Below are 21,978 nucleotides of genomic sequence, written 5' to 3'. Positions count from 1 at the left end.
TTGCCCGAACTATATACTTACATGGATGTGGTGTCTGTTCTTTCGGACATGTCCAAAAGAACAGACACCATATCCACATAAGATCCCTTCTTTTAGTCAAGTTTTGCCGTAAATTTCTTCCTCCCCAATTCTGTTCAATACATCCTCAGCAGATACGTGATCCACCCATCTGATCTTCAACTTTCTTCTGTAGGACATTTCGAAAGCTTCTATCCTCTTTTTGTCTAAACTGTTTATCGTCCACGTTTCACTTCCATACATGGCTACAGTCCAGATAAGTATTTTCAGGAAAGATTTCCTAACACTTCAATCTACATTCGAAGTAGCCAAATTTATCTTCTTCAGAAATTCCTTTCTTGCCATTGCCAGTCTACATTTTACATTCTCTCGACTTCTGTCATAATCAGTTATTTTGCTATCCAAATAGCAAAACTCGTCCACTCCTTTAACTGTCTCATTTTTTAACCAGATTCCAACACCATATAAGGCACGGTATTATATGATATTATTTGATATTTCCAAATTTTTGTTCGGCACTGTAATTATTTGTTTTTGCAAGTGAACAGTAAGGGAATACTGCAACACACTGGCACGATACCTAGCGCTGGATACGTGTGTAAGGCTGCTAACTGAGGCTGGCTGGACGGGATCATTGGGAGCGGCCTGGTATCGCTCACATAAAGCACAAAGAGACGGCGCGGCCTTTAGACTCCAGCGGAGCAGAAAGCCCGTAGGCCGGCGACCGCGCGGGCCATCAGCTTCGGCGGAGGCGGCTGCCTTTCTGCCCTTCTGAGGCGGCCTCGTTTCCTCCAGAGGCTGCTGCCTCTCAGGATGGATCACCACCACCGCCGGCTCCGGCCTCGCTGTTCGTAACGCACCGCTGCATGCAACCTGTCTTCACAGCGCTCCGATTCCTAGTAATTGGCTCAAAAGTCGGGCGCCTTTTGTAGCGGCTGCTATAAAGTGCTGCTCTCCAGACACTTCCATGCGTTCTTACTTCTTCCTTTTGTCGAGAGTGGCGCTCTTTTGCACAAGTTCGACTTTAGTGTCAATGTAAGCCAATTTACGAAATGGCTCCTTTCTTTTGCGTACCTTTAACGACGTGTATTGTACAAGCTAACTTAAAATTCTTAGTAAATGATCGAGCTTCTTGTAGATCAATCTCAAGTACAAGCCTCTCTCACTGCCACCACACTTATAATAGTTTTATATCGATACAGCTGCTTACGCCTTGAGCAGCCGTTACGAAACTCATGCTCCAGTATTTCGACGACTGTAAGCTATACTGGTAGAAGTTTCATTCCTAAGTGAGCTTATTTTCGGTGCAGACAAAATTCAACCCAACAGACGAAGGTTGCTTGGACTAAACGATTGATATTTGACGTGTGTGTGTGTGTGTGTGTGTGTGTGTGTGTGTGTGTGTGTGTGTATGTGTGTGTGTATGTGTGTGTGTGTGTGTGTGTGTGTGTGTGTGTGTTCAACACATCCTCAGCAGTTACGTGATCCACCCATCTGATCTCCAACTTTGTTCTGTAGGATCGTTCCTCTCTTCTTGGCTTAGTGTATTCCTGCATCCACGAATGACCGTTTCCTAGGAACTGAAAAAGCCTCATGGAGTGTCCATCACCTTGTCTGAGATCACATTTTAGTTCAAAGTCGTCCCAAATTTGTACAAAGAATTTCACTTAAGAAACAGTGTCTGTACGAGTCTTTGTAGTCAGAACTCTGGATGTATCATCCACTCGACATCACTGGTAGTTCTAATTCACAGTACAGCATGCACAGAGAACGTGGATGTGTAGCTTATCGCAACCTTTTGAGCTCTGAGAAAATTCTCATCATTGACATGGAGCGACTGGGAGCGTCATACTGACATTTCGTTTGAGCAATTGCATGTAGTGTAACAACTGTGGAGTGAGTGCTGAGGAGATGGATTCGGCACAGCAGTGTCGCAAGAGGAACAAGTGCAGAGCACTGCCAGAAGAACTCAGGTACGAAATGTTTATGGGATTGATGAGGTGTCTCAGACGATGTACACTGAGATGGTGGACTTCCTTTTACCCGGCGTAGTGCAGCAGCTCGAAGTGGCATCGACACACAACAAGTAGTTGGACGTCCCCAGCAGAAATATATAACCGTCGATAATAGAGAAAGTGTTGCCGCTGCATTATTTTGTGCACGAACTGGCCCCTCGATTGTGTTCCATAACTGTTCGACGCGCTTGGTGTCGGGCGGTCTGGCTGGCCAAGCCATTGGCTGTAATTCTCTAGAATATTCTACAAACCGTGGTCCGGTGGCAGGGATGACCAGAGGATGCAGTCCATTCCATGTAAACACGGCCCATACCATTATGTAGCCACCACCAGCTTGCACAGTACCTCGTTGATAACGTGGGTCCATGCCTTTCAGGGGTCTACGCTACACTTAACCGCTACCATCAGCTCTTACCAATTGATATCGGGGATCATCTGACCACGCTACAGTCGTCTAAGGTCCGACTGATGTGATAAAGAGCCCTGGAGATACGCTGCAGGCCCTGTCATGCCGTTATCAAAGGCATTCGCGTCAGTCATATGCTGTCACAGCCCATTAACGCCAAATTTCTGCGCACTGTCTTAACGAATACGTTCATAGTACGTCCAACACTCATTTCTGCCGTTATTTCAAGCGTTTTTGCTTGTCTGTTAGCACTGACAACTCTACGAAAACACCGCTGCTCTCGGTTTTTAAGTGAAGACCGTTGGCAACTGCGTTCACGCAGTTCACATAACGCCTTCATAAATGTATGGATTGTTCATTAGCCTGTCGGGTCACTTGATATGTCACTGATGTCACCCTCGGGGGGTGTTTTGGGATGGGATGATATGATAAGACGCACAACATCATATCAGTCTCCAGCCGAAGCTCTTCATGAATTGGCACAACATGTGTTTCAGCCATGGCAAGGAATTCCTCGAGTTGACTTTCGGAGGCTATTTTCTTCCACATGTGTGGGCACTGCTGTTGACAATGGACATCTCTAAAGTTTGACAGTTATCGGACTGGTACCTCGTGTAACCAGTTCCACTGCCATCAGTGTTTTAACTCACGCAGATTCCCACTCAGGCTCACGAGGTTAAGTGGAGTCTGTTCGATGTTTTCCAGCCCAAGATGTACTCTACATGCTGAGCTGAATACCAGTCCAAGAGCATCAATAGCCGACCTCATGCTGGGCTAGGGAAGTATGGTAATACTCTGTTGGTCGAAAAAAATTAGAAAATTTTTTGGGTGGAGTCAGACAAGATCACAATTTGCCTCACTTGTGAGAGATTGTGGGTCTCATACACTATACCGACGGAAAAAAAAAAATCAGAGCACTGAGAAAGAGTTGCGCGACAGAAACGCAAGTTGGTTGGGGTCCTTCTACAGCTAAAAGATCATGTCTATTCAAACTTTGCTTCAGTCAAATAAGAGTGGCGCTAGTACCACCACTAAAAGGATGAAAATCAGGTTTGTACGACCGTTACACGCTCTAACGGTTCTGAAGCCCGCCCTGTTAGCCGTTCGATCTAACACACTGCTTTCCGGGTGGAAAGCCGTGCGGGTCCCCGGCACCAATCCGTCAGGCGCATTAGTGTCGAGGTCTGATGTGCCGGGCAGTCAGTGGATGGTTTTTAAGGTGGTTTTCCATCTGCCTCGGAGAATGCGGGCTGGTTCCCTTTATTCAGCCTCAGTTACTCTATGGAAAACATTGAGGTTATACTCGTCTGGTGTGAGACGTCCCCACGCACAGTAACCCTGGGTTCGGTATGAGGCGGCGGTGTGGTACGTGGATTGCTGAAGGCTCTTGTCGGGTTTTGAACCACTGAGGGCTATTGTGGGAACGAAGCCTCTCCGTCGTTTCTAGGTCCCTGGTTCCATACAGTACAATACAGTTCAACGGTTGTGAATGTTAGTTTCCTTTTAGGCCTTTTAGTTAATGTTAAAGGATGGCTTTATGGTGACAAAGGCGCCATTATCAACAACTCACTGATTTGTAAAGAGGTCGTGAAATATAATTGATAGAAGCAGGATGTTCCTTCTGCGATACCGCGGAAAGACTTGGCAGGACTGTATCCACTGTACATGACTGCTGGCAGCGATAGTCACGAGAATGTACGGTGGCAAGATGACCGGGCTCCGTACGGCCACATGGCACAATCAGGAGGGGTGACCGTCATCTGCGTTGTTGCCGCTGGCGCATCGTACTGCATCCGCAGCAGCGATCTGAGCAGCAGCTGGCATCGCAGTGACACAAACAGGTTACTCTGAAGACAACTTCGTGCCAGACACTCTGTAACGTGAATTCCACTGACCCAAACAACCGCCATTTGGGACTTTAGTGGTGTCAAGCTGGAGCTCATTGGAGGGCAGGTTGGAGGTCTGTTGTATTTTCTGATGAAAGCTGGTTGTGCTTCCGTCCCAGTGAAGACCGTTTGGTGGTTAGAAGGCCAGTTCAGGAGCTGCAACCAACCAGTCTCCGTGCTCGACGCACTAGACCTTCACCTGGAGTTATGGTCTGGAGTGCGATTTTATATGACAGCAAGAGAACACTATTGGTTATCCCACACGCCATTACTGCGAATTTGTACGCCAGTCTGGCGATCAGACCTGTTATGCTCCCATTCATGAACAGAATTCCAGGAGGTATTTTCCAACAGGATAACGCTCGCACACATACCGTTGTTGTAACGCAACATGCTCTACAGATGTCGACAAGTTGCCTTTGCCTGCTCGATCACCAAATCTGTCTCCAATCTAGCACTTATGGGACATCATCGGAAGAAAACTACAGCGTCATCCACATCCAACATTAACCGTCCTTGTATTGACCGACCAATACTGACCGACCAACTGATACAGACATGGAACTCCACCCTACAAACTGACATCCGGCAACTGTACAGTACAAAGCATACATGTTTACATGCTTGCACTTAGAATTTTGGCAGTTACACCAGTATTAGTGTACCAGCATTTCACATTTTCAGCGGCGTATCTTGCAATAACTTCTACCTGTGGCCCTGCAGTGGTAGTCACTTAAATATATTACGTAGACAAAGGTATTCCCGAAATTTCATCAGTCTTCATTAATAATTTTTTGGTGCTGGGATTTCTTCCGTCAGTGTATAATCAGTGACTTAATATCAAAGGATGAGTTCGCATATTTTGTTCGTTTTTGAAACCACTTTACCCTAAAAATGGAACACATTACGGCTGAAGCGATAACGTGCACTGAAAATGGGTTAAGCTCATGTGCATACAAACAGACTGTGAGAACCAGTAAACAGCGCAAAAGAGCTTACGTTGAACCAAGCTCTTCAGTGCCGGTCATTCTAAGATAATGTGGTTTTCAAATGTAATAGTTTGAAGGATAGACGCTTTAGTATGCTATTAATTTTGAAAAACTAATTCTTATATGTAATGTAATCCTAGTCCAAGTGTAGGGAGAAACGTCACATTCGAACTTATTTACACGCTGATGCAAGCGATTTCAGTATGGAAAGACAACTGTTATTGATGACACGCATTTGCATTGAAAGTCAAGAAGTATTAAATATGATAAGTACCAGAAGCTGGCACTAATATGGCAGTTATTCCTGAGACTGATACTTAAGGAATTGGGAATTTGGAAGAATGGTGTTAAACTGGTATCATTTACGTGATATGGAGAGGCATACCATCAGTACCACACTTCTGTCACCCTAGATGACTGACAAACTGAAGGTAATGCACATGGAAGCATTTAACTGCGATGCGTTTTTGGAATCTGGCTTCGAAGTGAAAAATACATGTTCCTATCAGTTCCACTCAGAGTTGTCAGCAGCTTGTTTAAGATAGAAATTTGATGAAAAATTTCAGCAACAACTACTAACTTATTTATTACACAACCTGTTTCATAAATTGCCTATTTTGACCTCACAATTGATATTGTATAATAATTATAAACGTTTTCAGTACGTTGCTTTGTGTTTGGGCCTGTAGACACACTGAATATATTGGTCATTGAAAGTATGTAGTTGTCTTCAGTTGTTTCTTTTGTTATCATTCGCTTGTTTTACACAATCAGCTGGTTTCATAATCTGGTTATTGTTGTTGTTTTGTTGTTTGTTGTTGTTGTCGTTGTTGTGGTCGTGGTCTTCAGTCCTGAGACTCGTTTGATGCAGCTCTCCATTGTACTCTAACTTGTACAAGCTTCTTCAGCCGGCCGAAGTGGCCGTGCGGTTAAAGGCGCTGCAGTCTGGAACCGCACGACCGCTACGGTCGCAGGTTCGAATCCTGCCTCGGGCATGGATGTTTGTGATGTCCTTAGGTTAGTTAGGTTTAACTAGTTCTAAGTTCTAGGGGACTAATGACCTCAGCAGTTGAGTCCCATAGTGCTCAGAGCCATTTGAACCGTTTGAAGCTTCTTCATCTCCTAGTACCTACTGCAACTTACATCCTTCTGAATGTGCTTAGTGTATTCATCACTTGGTCTCCCTCTACGATTTTTACCCTCGACGCTGCCCTCCAACACTAAATTGGTGATCCCTTGATGCCTCAGAACATGTCGTACCAACCGATCCCGTCTTCCAGTCGTGCCACAAACTCCCCTTCTCCCCAGTTCGATTCAGTACCTCCTCATTAGTTATGTGATCTACCCATCTAATCTTCAGCATTCTTCTGTAGCTCTACATTTCGAAAGCTTCTATCCTCTTCTTGTCTAAACTATTTATCGTCCATGTTTCACTTCCATACATTGCTATACTCCATACAAATACTTTCAGAAACGACTTCCTGACACTTAAATCTATACTCGATGTTAACAAATTTCTCTTCTTCAGAAACCCTTTCCTTGCCATTGCCCGTCTACATTTTATATCCTCTTTTACTACTTTAAGTGTCTTATTTCCTAATCTAATTCCCTCAGCATCACTCGACTTAATTCGATTACGTTCAATTATCCTCGTTTTGCTGGTTATTAACAAGACATATTTCTGAAATTGCGATTAACTTTGATGTTTTATAAACGCGATATGCCGAATTCAACTATTAGTGTATGCCAAGCGAATAATGACAAAGACGTATTCATTCTATTATTTATTCAGGACATCTGTAAATCATAGAGAACACGTATAAGGAATTTATTTTCGTTATTAGTAAGAGGAGTAGGGAATAAAAATCACAAATTCTATTTAAAAGACCTGTTGTTTAAATTCTTTGGTCGTTTCTAATGCTTAACTGAATATGATGTAGTTGATGCAGCAATTTATCAACTGATTCCATACAATAAATTAACTGACACTTCTTGCGCCTTTTGTTAAACGGTTTCAAATTTTCCTATACGTCACTTTTACATAATATCCGAACACAGACATACGAATAGCAGACATACATTCTTGTGGTATGTCCAATAGTAACTGCCACAATGTTTCACCGTTGTGTGACGGTTTTCGACTATCTTTTGCACAATGCACAGATAGTGATGGAGTTAACATGTAATAGACGGAAATGACCATTCGTTAAAATAACGTAGAGGTCATTTTGGTATTAAGTGCCGGACATTAGTTAACAGCCGAAGAGAGAGGTGAAAAGTAAATGATTAGCAGAGTTGCGATGGCATGCGAAGAATTTCATAGTACCATTTAAAGTAGTTTCATATCAGGAAAGTCTTTTCACTGCTCATAATTATTGCTACAGGTCTCCGACATGGAGATCAAAATGAATCTGCGAAAGCTTTCAGTTACCGGGGAAGTACAATATCAAGGAACAGAACTGCCTAGATAGAAATAAAGAACAAAGTAACAAATGGATGTAATGGAATATCATTATCTCCGATAAGGATAGAAGCTGAAGCAATGACCTATAGTTTGTGCCTTAGTCGGTACTTGCTTATTAGGCAGATGTGTTACCCATTACAGTACCGTAGCGCTGTGGCATCCAGCGATTATTTAAGTCCATGGCTCTCTTTAACTCAATCTTCAGTTCAAAATTTATCAAAGATAAAAGGGACCCAAATTTTTTCAACAAGTCCAGAACCTCGTGTCGGTCAAATGAGTTCCTGTGAGGGACAAACAGACCATGTTTAAAACGTTTCTCCTGCTGATTGTTACATGCAGTTTGAAGTGCTGTGTAATTAACAAGGCAGATATGAGCAAGTTACAAGCATGCCAAATAAAGTTTGTATGATCAGCCCCGCAGAACACTAGAAGGGATAGAAATAGGATCAAAGACATCAGAGGAGAGACGGCAGTGGGTCTTTCAGTGACTGAGAGGCTGAGTACTGTATGCCTCAGGTGGTTTGGACATGTGAAAAGGATCAAGGATAATAGCTTGCCAAAACAGTACTTGAATATAAATGGAAGGGGAAAATACCAATAGTGTGACCAAGAAAAATCTCGACGAGATTAAGGAAGAGCTGCAGACTAGAGGACAAAACTGGGAAACAGTATTAAGACAATAAATAGAAAATGTAGCATAATGCAGGAAAACTGATCAAAATCACCCTGGATGAATATGAAGACGATGATGGTGGTGATGTTGACGAAAGCATTTCCATTTCCAGAGAATGTGACACTGCACGCATAAAAAGCACAATTTACGGTGTGAGAAAGTTCAGATTCCCTAACAACAAAAAGGTTCCACGCCAACGTGTTATCTATAATAAGACGCGGTAAATTAAAACAGCGTATTGCTTCCGTGCAGTTCGCTACCAAATCCGTTATCAGAAATCTGTAACTTGTCATGGGCCCCTTCTCTTGACAATAATGCTTCAAGGGACTAGGCAATCTATGGAGACAAAAAATCTTTCATGGATGAGTTCACTTTTAAGAATAGTTTTAGTACTAAAAGACCAAAATTTTGAACTGATGTGAAAATGTTGCCTCTTTCCCGGGAAAAAATGATAGTGGATATTGGTAACAGACCATCTTTTACTTTCTCTCGGCAGCATTTACAAAAATACTAGACGAAGAGCATCTTTTGAAAGTGTTGACATGATGTCCCTGTATGGTTGTCAGCATATCAGTCACTGCGTTGTGAAATGCTTCTTTCATCGTGTGAGCAAGAACACACAAAATGTCAGGTCACTCAAGTATTTATGTATGTAAACTACGTATGAAAACTTCTCTATTTGCTACAAAATCGTAATTTTGTGGTCTCGTAATTATTATTTACATTCTATACCTACATGAGTACGCTGCAATTCGCATTTCAGTGCGTGGCAGAGGGTTAATCGAACCGCTTTCGCTCTATTTCTTTCCCGTTCCTCTCTCTAACAGCGCGCGGGGAAAACGAACACACAAATCTTCCCGTGAAAGTTCTGATTTCTCATACTTTAATTCAGCGATAATTTCTGCCTGTGTAGGCAGGTGTCAACAAAATATTCGTATTCGGAGGAGAGTGTGGGAGATGGAAACTAGGTGAAAAGATGTCGCCGCATGGAGGAACGCCATTATTTTAATGATTGGCATCCCAATACATGTATTATATCTTTCACATTCACTTCTCTGTTTGACGGTAACACAAAACGACCTGCCTTCCGACAATCCTGTCTGATAAGTATCCCATACTGCACAGCAATACTGCAGCAGAGTATGTAGAAGCGTAGTGTAGGCAGTCTCTTTAGCAGACTTCCTGCATTATCTAAGGACTTTGCCAATAAATCGCAGTCTTTTTCTACTGTAATAATAATAATAATAATGGGAGTAATACATAATAATAATAATAATAATAATAATAATAATAATGTTTCAGTCTCTGTTTTAGCAGCTTTCATATCAGCAAAATCGGAAGGCCTAGTATTAATGTACTGGTAGATGCAACCAAAAACGAGTTAAATCTGCTGAACAAGTGCACAGCAGTTTGCAAATTTAAATGAAATTTGGTGGTTTATGTGGGTACGAGACGCAACCAGACACAGGTTGCGTGTCGTACCTACACAAACCACTAATTGAAATCACAGTTTCATTTCCTCACCCACAACGGATATAATGAATTTAAATGAAAATATTTTTATTGTTCCGATATGCGGTTGCACGCTACCATTTAAACAGAACGCAATGTTCTCCCCGAAAGATAAATCTGAGGAAACACACAAATATCTTTTCTGTACTAGTACTGCAGTTTCATTTTCAAAGAACATCAGATACATTGATAAACTAACTGATTACGGCAAATAAGAATAAATAATTTGAGAATGCTATCGTTATGTCACATGCGGCTTCATGGCATAAGGAGCAGTCAAATGAAAACCGAACTCCCGCCACAACAGAACCTTGGAATGGTCCCATTCAATAGAAATCAGCATACGCGATAAGACATTTATCCCACTGAGAGACGAGACCATCAGTTCCTGTTTCGTAACACGCAATCGGCCGCTGACGGATCCACAACAGCACCCACTCTTTCGCTTCCTCGTCCGACTGAAACCTACGTCCATGGCTGTCTTCCTCTAGGTCACCAAAAATGTGAAAGGCATAAGGAGAATGATGCGGACTGTAGGGAGGATGTTGCAGTGTTTCCCAACCAAATCGTCGAAACGTAGCCTTCGTCGGACGGGCAGTGTGGGAGCGGTCGTTATCGAACAACAGGATGCTTCCTCTGTACGAGTTCCTCGAGCTCGGAAACCACGATCACTGCGCAGCGCTTTGAGGACACTTTGCAGAAACTGCGACGTTCCACAGAGTCAAAATGCACAGAAATGCTATAGGAGAAAATCATGCCGTTGCAGTATACGGCCCCGCTCCCCCCCTCCCCCCCCCCATCACCCGCCAACCGTACCTACCTCCCTCCCCTCCCCACCCCACTGCCAATCGTACGAAGGCTAAGCCTCAGGGACTTGGTTGGGAAACACTGCAGCATCCTTTGTACAGACTTAATCTTTCACCGTGTGATTTCCCATCTTTGGCGACCTGAAAAAAAAAAAAAAAAAAAAAAAAAACTTGGTTGGACGTCTGCTTCAGTCGGACTGGGGAGTTAAAGAGTGGGTGAAGTCTGTCGATGTTAGCGGCCGACGGCGTTCTATGAAACAGGAACTGATTGAGTCGTCACCCAGGGATGAATGTCTTAACGCGTGTGGTGATTACTTTTGAGTGGAACAATTCCACGTTCTCGTTGTGACGGGTTTCCGTATTTCATTTGACTGCCCGTCATGGATCAGTACCATCAGACGGAATTTATTGTTATCATCTGAAAAATTTTAGGTTCCAGACAAAACTTAGCATTTGTCTTCCCTCTAGCTATGTGATCCTGTTACGCAATCCACGATAATCTGAAGGATTTTATCTCAATAACATTGATAGCATCGAGATTTGTTCCGGATGGTTTATTTTAGGTTACAGTTAATTTGCTGTGACGTATTTCGTTGTTGTACGAGAGGCTTACATTTTGCTGTTGTTGTAAATGTTGATGTAAATTGTTTTTCGGGGAGAGAAGTTTTGTGGTAGCAGTAATACTCGGTCCTCACAGTTGTGATATGACAGTGGGTAACCGATATGTCACGTCACTGCTTAGTTCCTTGCATGCACGCCACAGCAGCAGAAGCAGTTCCTCGTGGCATCGGGAACGCTCTGCCCGCAACATGTGCTATCCGAGCGTGACTGAGGACTGGTTTCCAAATCAACAGGTCGGCGCTCGCGACATCCATCACGTCCGGCCTGAGCCTCGAACAGTGTCTGCCTGCTCGAGGGAAACCTCGCTCGTAAATATCTGCCTTCATTCCACCCTTGCCCCATCTCCTACACTGTGCCTTGTTAAACGCCTATCGCTTCTCTCTCCCTGCCGGGAAGCGATTCGTATTTGCTCAGTGTAAGACGGTCATGCTGCCAATAGACAGACATCCAAGTTCCTTCCAATGACAGCTGTCTTCCACGCAGCAAGAGTGTGTCCACATGATTTTTTCAATTGTGTTCCTAAGCCATTACGTTCAGGAGTGGGATTAAAATTAACGACAAAAGGGTACCGACACTCGCTGAGAAAGATACAGGGGTTGGACAGAATATGAAAAAACCGCGAGAAATGCATGCTTGGACATAGATGCAGCTGCAAGCCAAGCCTACAGGTGGCACTGTATTTAACCACGAACGATATATGTGCAGTGTCCTGAATACGTGGCAGGAGTCAGTCGGGTCAGAACACTGTTGTGTGTAGCTGCGAGGGCAGTACGTCGGATCTCAGTGCAGTCGGACGTGCGAAAATTGTTGCTGGTCGTATGACGGGTGCTTCCGAAGTGTTTCAGGTGGCACCCTATAGAAAATTTACATCGCTTACCGGAAAGCAGAAAAACATCATCCGGTAAGTCCCAACACCGATGAAAGTGTTTCTTGAGCGATCGTGGCAGACGGCCGTTGGAAACGATAGCGAACAAAAGTACACTACTGGCCATTAAAATTGCTACACCAAGAAGAAATTGGACAAATATATTATACTAGAACTGACATGTGATTACATTTTCACGCAATTTTGGTGCATAGACCCTGAGAAATCAGTACCCAGGACAACTACCTCTGGCCGTTATAACGGTCTTGATACGCCTGTGCATTGAGTCAAACAGAGCTTGGATAGCGTGTACAGGTACAGCTGCCCATGCAGCTTCAACACGCTACCACAGTTCATCCAGAGTAGTGACTGGCGTATTGTGACGAGCCAGTTGCTCGGCCACCATTGACCAAACGTTTTCAATTGGTGTGATATCTGGAGAATGTGCTGGCCAGGGCAACAGTCGAACATTTTCTGTATCCAGAAAGGCCAGTACAGGACTCGCAACATGCAGTAGTGCATTATCAAAGGGTTCAAATTGCTCTGAGCACTATGGAACTTAACATCTGAGGTCATCAGTCCCCTAGAACTTAGAACTACTTAAACCTAACTAACCTAAGGACATCACACACATCCATGCCCGAGGCAGGATTCCAACCTGCGACCGTAGCGGTCGCGCGGTTCCAGACTGAAGCGCCTAGAACCGCTCGGCCACACCAGCCGGCCGTGCATTATCCTGCTGAAATGTAGGGTTTCGCAGGGATCGAATGAAGGGTGGAGCCACGGGTCGTAACTCATCTGAAATGTAACGTCCACTGTTCAAAGTGCCGTCAATGCGAACAAGAGGTGACCGAGACGTGTAACCAATGGCGCCCCATACCATCACGCCAGGTGATAACGCCAGTATGGCGATGACGAATACACGCTTCCAATGTGCGTTCACCGCTATGTCGCCAAACACGGATGCGGCCACATAATCACTTGCATATCACAGCATCTTCTTCCCGTCGGTTAAATTTAACGTCTGTAGCACGTCATCTACTTGGTGTAGCAATTTTAATGGCCAGTAGTGTAGAAACTCGGCAGCGGAAAAAGTGACTGAAGAACTTAACGTTGTACTCGCGAACCCTTTCAGCATCAAAAGAACACGAAGGGAGCTCCAAATGCGGAAACTGCAGGGTAAGATGGAACTCCAGAAATGCCCGTAACGGGGAAACGTGATGCCGGAGCCATGAGACCTCGACTATGGAGCCACAGAAAAAGGGATTTGGTAATGTGAGTCTTGTCACACATTGTTTCCGGCTTCTGGCAGCGATTTCGTCCCACGACTGGAACTTAGTTGGGGTTCGCTGATGATTTGGGCGACCACATTAGTCTTCAAGGACGCGTTACTGCCGAGGTTTATGTGGCCACTTTGACCGATCAGCTCCATCTCGAAGTGTTTGTTCCCCAAATGATGATGCTGCGTTTCAAGACGACAGGGCTCCTGCTCTCACATAAAAAGGGTGGAAATGATGTTTATGCTGATCTCTATTCCATTGTTCTGTACAGGTTTGGGAACTCTCGGAACCTGAGGTGATGCAAAAAATTTTTTTTTTTGTGTGTACAAGCAGAAAAATTCTTTGAATGTAAGCGCTGTACTGGTATGAAGAGATTGACAAAGGATAGGAAATGGTCGCAGTGTTAAAAGGAAACACAAATAAAAGTATTTTTACATGACAAAAGTGTCACAGGTGCACAGATTACGGATAGGGGGCCTTGAAGATTCTAACACAAGTGATATTTAGAGACGGTGGACTGACGTGTGATGAACATTGCTTCAGATATGTTGCTGGAAACTGCTTGTTTCTGTATTAATCCACGACCGGCTTCTGCGCTTTAACTATTGTCTGACAGGCACAAAATCAGCTGTTTCACGAACATTGGCTGCAACCAGCTGTTATGGTGTGTGTCGTGGTCTCGTGTATCAGAGATTTGTGGCAGGGCTTTTCAACCACCAAAATATTAATAAAGCGTATTATCTGATTTTGACGGTGAGTTTAAGATTACGTGAAGAAATTTGTACCTCAATGAACTTTCTTTTTTGTATAGTGTATTTCAGCTGCCCCTACCAATGTAGTTTTATACATACCGCAATGTTAGAGCTGGCCTTCATAAACCACGCTCTAGATTTCAATATTCTCTCACTCTCTACGCGCAAACTATTATTTCTACAGAAGAAACTGAGCAGGGCTTTTTTGTAGGAAATTTTATGTGATGTAATTAACGTAATTTTGTAATATACGTTTTCGCTGGAGGCCATGGTTTTTCAGTTATTAAAGAAAAGTATAAAAGTGACCTTCAAACTCACGTTGATACTACTCACCCCGCACCAGTCATCATTTCTAATATGGTGTAAGTGCCACTCCCTCCTATTACAGCACAAAATTTAACTACATTGAAGTTCGCACAAGAAGCCCCGGTTTATTTTCTCGGTAGAGGGTAATAGTTGCCGTGCAGCGAGCGAGAGATTATGAAACTTAGCGCGTGGTTTATGAAGGCCATCTGCGGGATTGCGAGTAGCATGTGACGACAGCGGAAGCTGCATCTCAATCACCCTGTATATCCACACTAATTCTAAACCGCAGTGTAACTAAATATGTGTTTTGTTATGTTTCATTTATCTGTGCCGTTTTTTCAAGGAGGAAGAGACTGTTGATGACGGGAGCATGAAGTGGAAACATGGACAGAGAGTCCATGCTCTTTTTATAACGGTGCTCATTTTATAACGGTGGAAGCGAAGTTATTACTTTGTGGTAATGTTCGGATAAAAATGTGTGGAGAAGACGGTAGAAGCACTGAGAGAGTGGGAGCAGTTTTGGAAATTATCACTAGATTATTATTATACAATTGCTTGAATTGTGAAAGTTTTAAGAGTGCCATAATACTATTCCATAAATCAGAATCTCAAAGAATATTTTTAATGGTTGAATACCTGTGACCACTGAAATGTATTTACGTTTACACTATCCGTCCAAAAAATTTCGAGACTCATTACTTCCTGTCGTGTTAAGTGGAAGAAACAATGCACCTTCTACCAGTCACTTGTGGGGAGGCACTGTAAAATAGTTCACTTGCGGCCGTAGTAAGTGAACCTTGCTGCGTCACAAATTGCACCGGAGCCACATCTCTAAATTAAGTGTTCAAAATATTCCCCAGAATGTTTTGTAGAGGAGAAAAATGTGTGCATAATTTATCCCGTTCGCCTTGATTCCCGAACATAAACAAGGAAGCGTGGATGCCTGCCGCGACTTGATTGAAATGCCAAACACAGTCTTTTATAGAAAAGTCGTCATGGATGACGAGATCTGATCTTATCAGTTCGAACCTATAAAGACGACACAATGCAGAAATCACACGACGGGTCAGTGGTATGACAACATAAACGAGCCGGCCGGTGTCGTCGAGCGGTTCTAGGCGCTTCAGTCTGGAACCGCGCGACCACTATGGTCGCAGGTTCGAATCCTGCCTCGGGCATGGATGTGTGTGATGTCCTTAGGTTAGTTAGGTTTAAGTAGTTCTAAGTTCTACGGGACTGATGGCCTCAGATGTTAAGTCCCATAGTGCTCAGAGCCATTTTTTGATATAAACGACTTCAAGCCATTGTGATGCGCAGTCGAGGAATATCCCAAAGAATGGCTATTCTGCTAGTTTCACACAATTATATGAAGTTTCGGTGCTTTGTATTTAAGATGGGGTGCGGGTGGGGGAACTGGCCGGGACAGGGAAGAAGGGAAACAATACAGAACATCGGAAGCATTGAAATCGTCAACTTGTTCTCTATTTTTTTATTTTTTATTAATATAGTCTCGAAAGCTTTTGGACTGAATGGGATGTGTTACTCTTCAGCTAAGCACTCATAAACCTCTGACTGCCTAAACATTTTACTCAAATGTAATTTTGTTTTTGTCTTCTGCTCCCACACAGTGCCAAAGAGTTAGCCAAAAGTCGTACATAAAATACATAAATCTATTATAAACCGACATAAATTCTACTAATAATTGAGATGCAATCCTCCGAAACGCGTCGTGGAAGTAATAATAAGTTCTGACTGGTTACATTAGTCTGTAGTTTCAAGTGTATGGGAGCTCAAGAAAAGAAAGTAGGAAATATTTCGTCGGCTTTCCTTAAAGTTGTGCGGTATCGCGTCCCTCCGGCGTTCTGTCAGGTCGCCATCCCGTTCCTCCCAAGTCTGCCAACTGTTGACAGAAGGGCTGATGCAATTATTTCGTCCTCCCGGGACTGCCTCCGGGCGCCGCAGAGTGGCAAACCTGGGCGCCGCGTCGCGAAGTTGCGGCGTTCCAACTGCTGCAAGAGTCTGGTCGCTCTCGGCGCGCGTCCCGCATTGTGTGGGCGGGGAGAGCCGAGGCGGCAAACACTGTGCCGCAGACAAATCACTGCTCCCAACTGCTCCGTCAGGCGGCCCTCATTAAGTCGTCCCCAGTCTCCTCCTAACGCCGCCGAACTCCGCACCTTTCTTACCACGTCGCTGATCAGCCGAAACTGCAGCCAACTCAAACAAAATATGGCGTCGCCGCACGGGGGAACTCCTGCCTCCTGAGCCGAACTGTTCTGAGAATTTAATTACTCGCCCGGCTTGTCTCTGCTGCCGCAGAGACGCCGCATCGATGGGGAACTATTTCATTTAGTGATTCACTTTTCCGCTCCCGCGGCGCGCGTGTTGCCGTGCTGAATAATCCAGCAGTAAGCTCTTACCGCTTCGAGCGAGCGAAACATTTGCTTTACGCACGAGTGGCTTTCTCGAAGAAGTTCAGCGCCAATAGCGGATGGCAGGAGATTGTAGAACGGTAGTTGCTTACTCAAGTACATCGCGTGTATTTTCATTCATCAGTTTGCACAGCATTATGACCTCTTCATTTTACAATTACCGACGGAAGAAAGCTGGAGCGAAAGCGTCCGGCAATACCCGATTGACGCACGTGACTCGGAATTGTGCAGTCACGTTTAGTCGTAGTGCTTTCCTACTGCTGCGTATCCATAGTCTGTGCTGAAATGGATAGTCATTGCGCAAATATATGTTATCGAAGAGTATGCTCACATGGAGAAGTGTTGGTAAATAATGTAGTTCAGCTCTGTCGAAAAGAAAAACAGAATTGTTTCCTACTACCGTTAGAAAAAGCTATGCAGAGAGCAGCAGCCGCAGTAGGACAGAGGGTCAAGACAGTGTGCAATGCGAACGATGTTAAGAAAACCAGATGGAGTAGTCAGAAGATTGAGACACCTTGGAACAAGAGATTAAGGAACAAAACGAAATATCTCGACGACTTTGGCAAGTGTTTAGTGAAAAGAAAATTCTTACATATTACGACGTTAAAAGGGAAATAACCATCCTTAGAAAGCTCTACAATTGGATAAAGAGGCATGCAGACACTAAGCTGACAGGGAAACGAATCACTTTCTCGAGAGTGTTGAAGGATATGAACGAAACTACTGAGAGAGTAATTATTCAACTTCAAACAGACGGTGACAGTGAAATTTCGTAGCATGGTTCTGAGAATGTGTCTGACAAAGCAGATTCAGACTCGACAGCTGCTTCGCTCATCGTCAACAGGTCTATTGAATCAGCAGATGCAACAGAATTGTGTGCAGAAGAGCTAGAAGTTCAGCCCTTATATTGTGCACGCTTATCTGCAGCATCTCGTCACATAACGCTTTACATACTAACTATTTGGTTGTGAAACAAATTTTATTTTCCAAATTTGTTAGTAAAATGATGTGTTAATAGCAAATGCAGTTTTATTCGTATGTTTGTTCAACTATCTTAGTTAATACATTGTACACCAAAATTTCTATTTTATTTTCATTTGTTACGCTTTCCTGTAGAATAATGTATTAATAGCTAGCGTATTTTACCTAGAAGACTCCCAACTCAAGTTATTAAACAGCAGAACGACAGTTTTATTTGGATTTCGTTCTCTTCTCTGTACGAGGATGTATTACACATTCGCTACAGTTAATAGATCGTAACTCAAAAACTTCATTTATTCTCATTTCCTACGCTTTCCTGTAGAAGAATGTATTAAGCGAATGTACTGTTGTCTCCTACGTACACAGCTGCATTGTTCGATCGTAAAACAAGTTTTATTTTTCTTTTCTTCACTGCGATCGTTTTATTGTACAGGAACGTGTTAATAGTATGTATACTTGTTTAATCTGGTGTGCATATACTAAGTACAGTTCAGGAAACGCGTTGCATTCTGAATGAGAACAGTTATGCCGCTGGTGCGTCATTCGAAACAACCAATAGCAAATCACGTCAAACAGTTCACAATGCGCTCAGCTGAAACGGGTTATACATTGCTTTGAGATCACACGCACTGGCCCACAATTATTGTGTATAGAAAATTGACTTTTTTAACAAGACAGAATATCCTGCAGGGTTGCTTACTCATGAAAGTATGCTCATGTGATTTATTGGTTATAAGTTTCACTACGTTATGGAAGGATGGTCACAGACAGAGGTAATGGAAATGCAGTGTGGCTAGGGCCTCCCGTCGGGTAGACCGTTCGCCTGGTGCAAGTCTTTCGATTTGACGTCACTTCGGCGACTTTTGTGTCGATGCAGACAGAGGTAAAAGTACCTCCATGCAAGACCGAGAAGGTGTGTTGGGACCCTTGCCGTTCCTTTTGTATATTAATGACCTGACAGATAGTATTAACACATAGCGTGCGGGTGACGTACTATAGTATTGCGGCATTTTCGGGAAATGGGAATCTGCGGCGGACGTAATATTACTACGATTATTACGATTTTCCATGCGGTCAAACGTATATTTATGGCTCCCGCAAATGTTTGTCAGGTCTGCAGGCTTCGTTGTTTTTGCTAGTTGGTAGCAGCGGTATTACTGGAAAAATATCTGGAGGCTTCATTTTAGTATCATGTTTCGTAGGCGTTAGCTGACGTTCACGCTCTCTTTTTCGCACGTTATGTATGCTTTGGTGTTAATGTCTAGTTTAAAATCTTCCCCGAAGAGGAGCAACATCTGGAGCAAATGATTTACAACGTCCCTGACGAGTCTGCAGATGATGAGGTCGACACATTTGATGAAGATTCAGAGTACATGTTTACCGAATTGTGTGAACATGTTATGCTCTTATGAAGAACTTTCCTTCAGCTAAATCAGGAAATTAATCCGAGCGTATGATTTCCGTGAGTGTAACGATGGACTACGTATCTCTCTATGTTTCTGTTTGTATCACACAATACTCAACTATGAACGCTAAAATTTGCTTTGTTCTTACATTATGTGTGTTTCCTTAGATTTACAACGAGGTGATGAAAGTAATGACACGCCTCCTAATATCGTGTCGGGCTTCCTGTTGCCCGGCATAGAGCAGCAACCCGATGTGGCATGGACACAACGAGTCGATGGAAGTCCACTGCAAAGTAATGGGCCATGCTACCTCTATAAACTAACTCCGTCTTAACAGGCCTCGACAGGACCAATTGTACCCACCGACCACCGTCGTCATTCTCAGCCGTTAGGCGTCACTGGATGTGGATATGGAGGGGCACTTGGTCAGAGCACAGCTCTCCCGGCAGTTGTCAGCTTTCGTGACCGGAGCCACTAATTCTGTCAAACAGCTCCTCAGGGCTGAGTACATCCCACTTGCCAACAGCGCTCAGCAGCACAGACCGTCACCCATCCAAGTGTTAGCCAAGCCCAACAGTGCTTAATTCGGTGATCTGGCTGGAACCGGAGTTACCACTGCGGCAAGGCCGTTGGCCCTGTTACCTCTATAATCGATCGTAATTGCGAAAGTGTTACCGGTGCAGAATTTTGTGCACGAACAGACCTCTCGAATGTATCCTGTAAATGTTCCATGGAATTCATGTCGGAGGATCTGGAAGACAAATCGTTCGCTCGAAATGTCCAGAACGTTCTTCAAACCAATCGCGAACAACTGCGACTCGCTGACATGGCGATTTGTCATCCACCAATATTCCATCGTTGTTTGGCCACATGAAGTCCACAAATGGCTGCTAGTGGTTCAAATGGTACAAATGGCTCTGAGCACTATGGGACTCAACTGCTGAGGTCATTAGTCCCCTAGAACTTAGAACTAGTTAAACCTAACTAACCTAAGGACATGACAAACATCCATGCCCGAGGCAGAATTCGAACCTGCGACCGTAGCGGTCTTGCGGTTCCAGACTGCAGCGCCTTTAACCGCGCGGCCAGTTCGGCCGGCGCTGCTAGTGGTCTCCAAGTAGCCGTACACAATCATTCACAGTCAATGATCGGTTCAGTTGGACCAGAAGACCCAGTCCATTCCGTGTAAACATAGCCCACAGCATTATGGAGCCACCACTTGCTTGCACAGTGCCTTGTTGACAACGTGGGTCTTTCGCTTCTTGGGGTCAGCGCCACGCTCGAACCCTGCCAATAGCTCTTTTTTTTTTTTTGTCATCAGTCTACTGACTGGTTTGATGCGGCCCGCCACGAATTCCATTCCTGCACTAACCTCTTCATCTCAGAGTAGCACTTGCAACCTACGTCCTCAATTATTTGCTTGACGTATTCCAATCTCTGTCTTCCTCTACAGTTTTTGCCCTCTACAGCTCCCTCTAGTTCCATGGAAGTCATTCCCTCATGTCTTAGCAGATGTCCTATCTTGCTGTCCCGTCTCCTTATCAGTGTTTTCCACATATTCCTTTCCTCTCCGATTCTGCGTAGAACCTCCTCATTCCTTACCTTATCAGTCCACCTAATTTTCAACATTCGTCTATAGCACCACATCTCAAATGCTTCGATTCTCTTCTGTTCCGGTTTTCCCACAGTCCATGTTTCACTACCATACAATGCTGTACTACAGACGTACATTCTCAGAAATTTCTTCCTCAAACTAAGGCCGGTATTTGATAGTAGTATACTTCTCTTGGCCAGAAATGCCTTTTTTGCCATAGCGAGTCTGCTTTTGGTGTCTTCCTTGCTCCGTCCGTCATTGGTTATTTTTACTGCCTTGGTAGCAGAATTCCTTAACTTCATTGACTTCGTGACCATCAATCCTGACGTTAAGTTTCTCGCTGTTCTCATTTCTACTACTTCTCATTACCTTCGACTTTCTCCGATTTAGTCTCAAACCATACTGTGTACTCATTAGACTGTTCATTCCGTTCAGCAGATCATTTAATTCTTCTTCACTTTCACTCAGGATAGCAATGTCATCAGCGAATCGCACCATTGATATCCTTTCACCTTGTATTTTTGTTCCACTCCTGAACCTTTCTTTTATTTCCATCATTGCTTCCTCGATGTACAGATTGAAGAGTAGGGGCGAAAGGCTACAGCCTTGTCTTACACCCTTCTTAATACGAGCACTTCGTTCTTGATCGTCCACTCTTATTATTCCCTCTTGGTTGTTGTACATATTGTATATGACCCGTCTCTCCCTGTAGCTTACCCCTACTTTTTTCAGAACCTCGAACAGCTTGCACCATTTTATATTGTCGAACGCTTTTTCCAGGTCGACAAATCCTATGAAAGTGTCTTGATTTTTCTTTAGCCTTGCTTCCTTTATTAGCCGTAACGTGAGAATTGCCTCTCTCGTCCCTTTACTTTTCCTAAAGCCAAACTGATCGTCACCTAGCGCATACTCAATTTTCTTTTCCATTCTTCTGTATATTATTCTTGTAAGCAGCTTCGATGCGTGAGCTTTTAA

The sequence above is a fragment of the Schistocerca serialis genome, chromosome 2 (genome assembly GCF_023864345.2).
Source record: "Schistocerca serialis cubense isolate TAMUIC-IGC-003099 chromosome 2, iqSchSeri2.2, whole genome shotgun sequence".
NCBI lineage: Eukaryota > Metazoa > Arthropoda > Insecta > Orthoptera > Acrididae > Schistocerca > Schistocerca serialis.
This window is presented reverse-complemented; position numbering follows the sequence as displayed.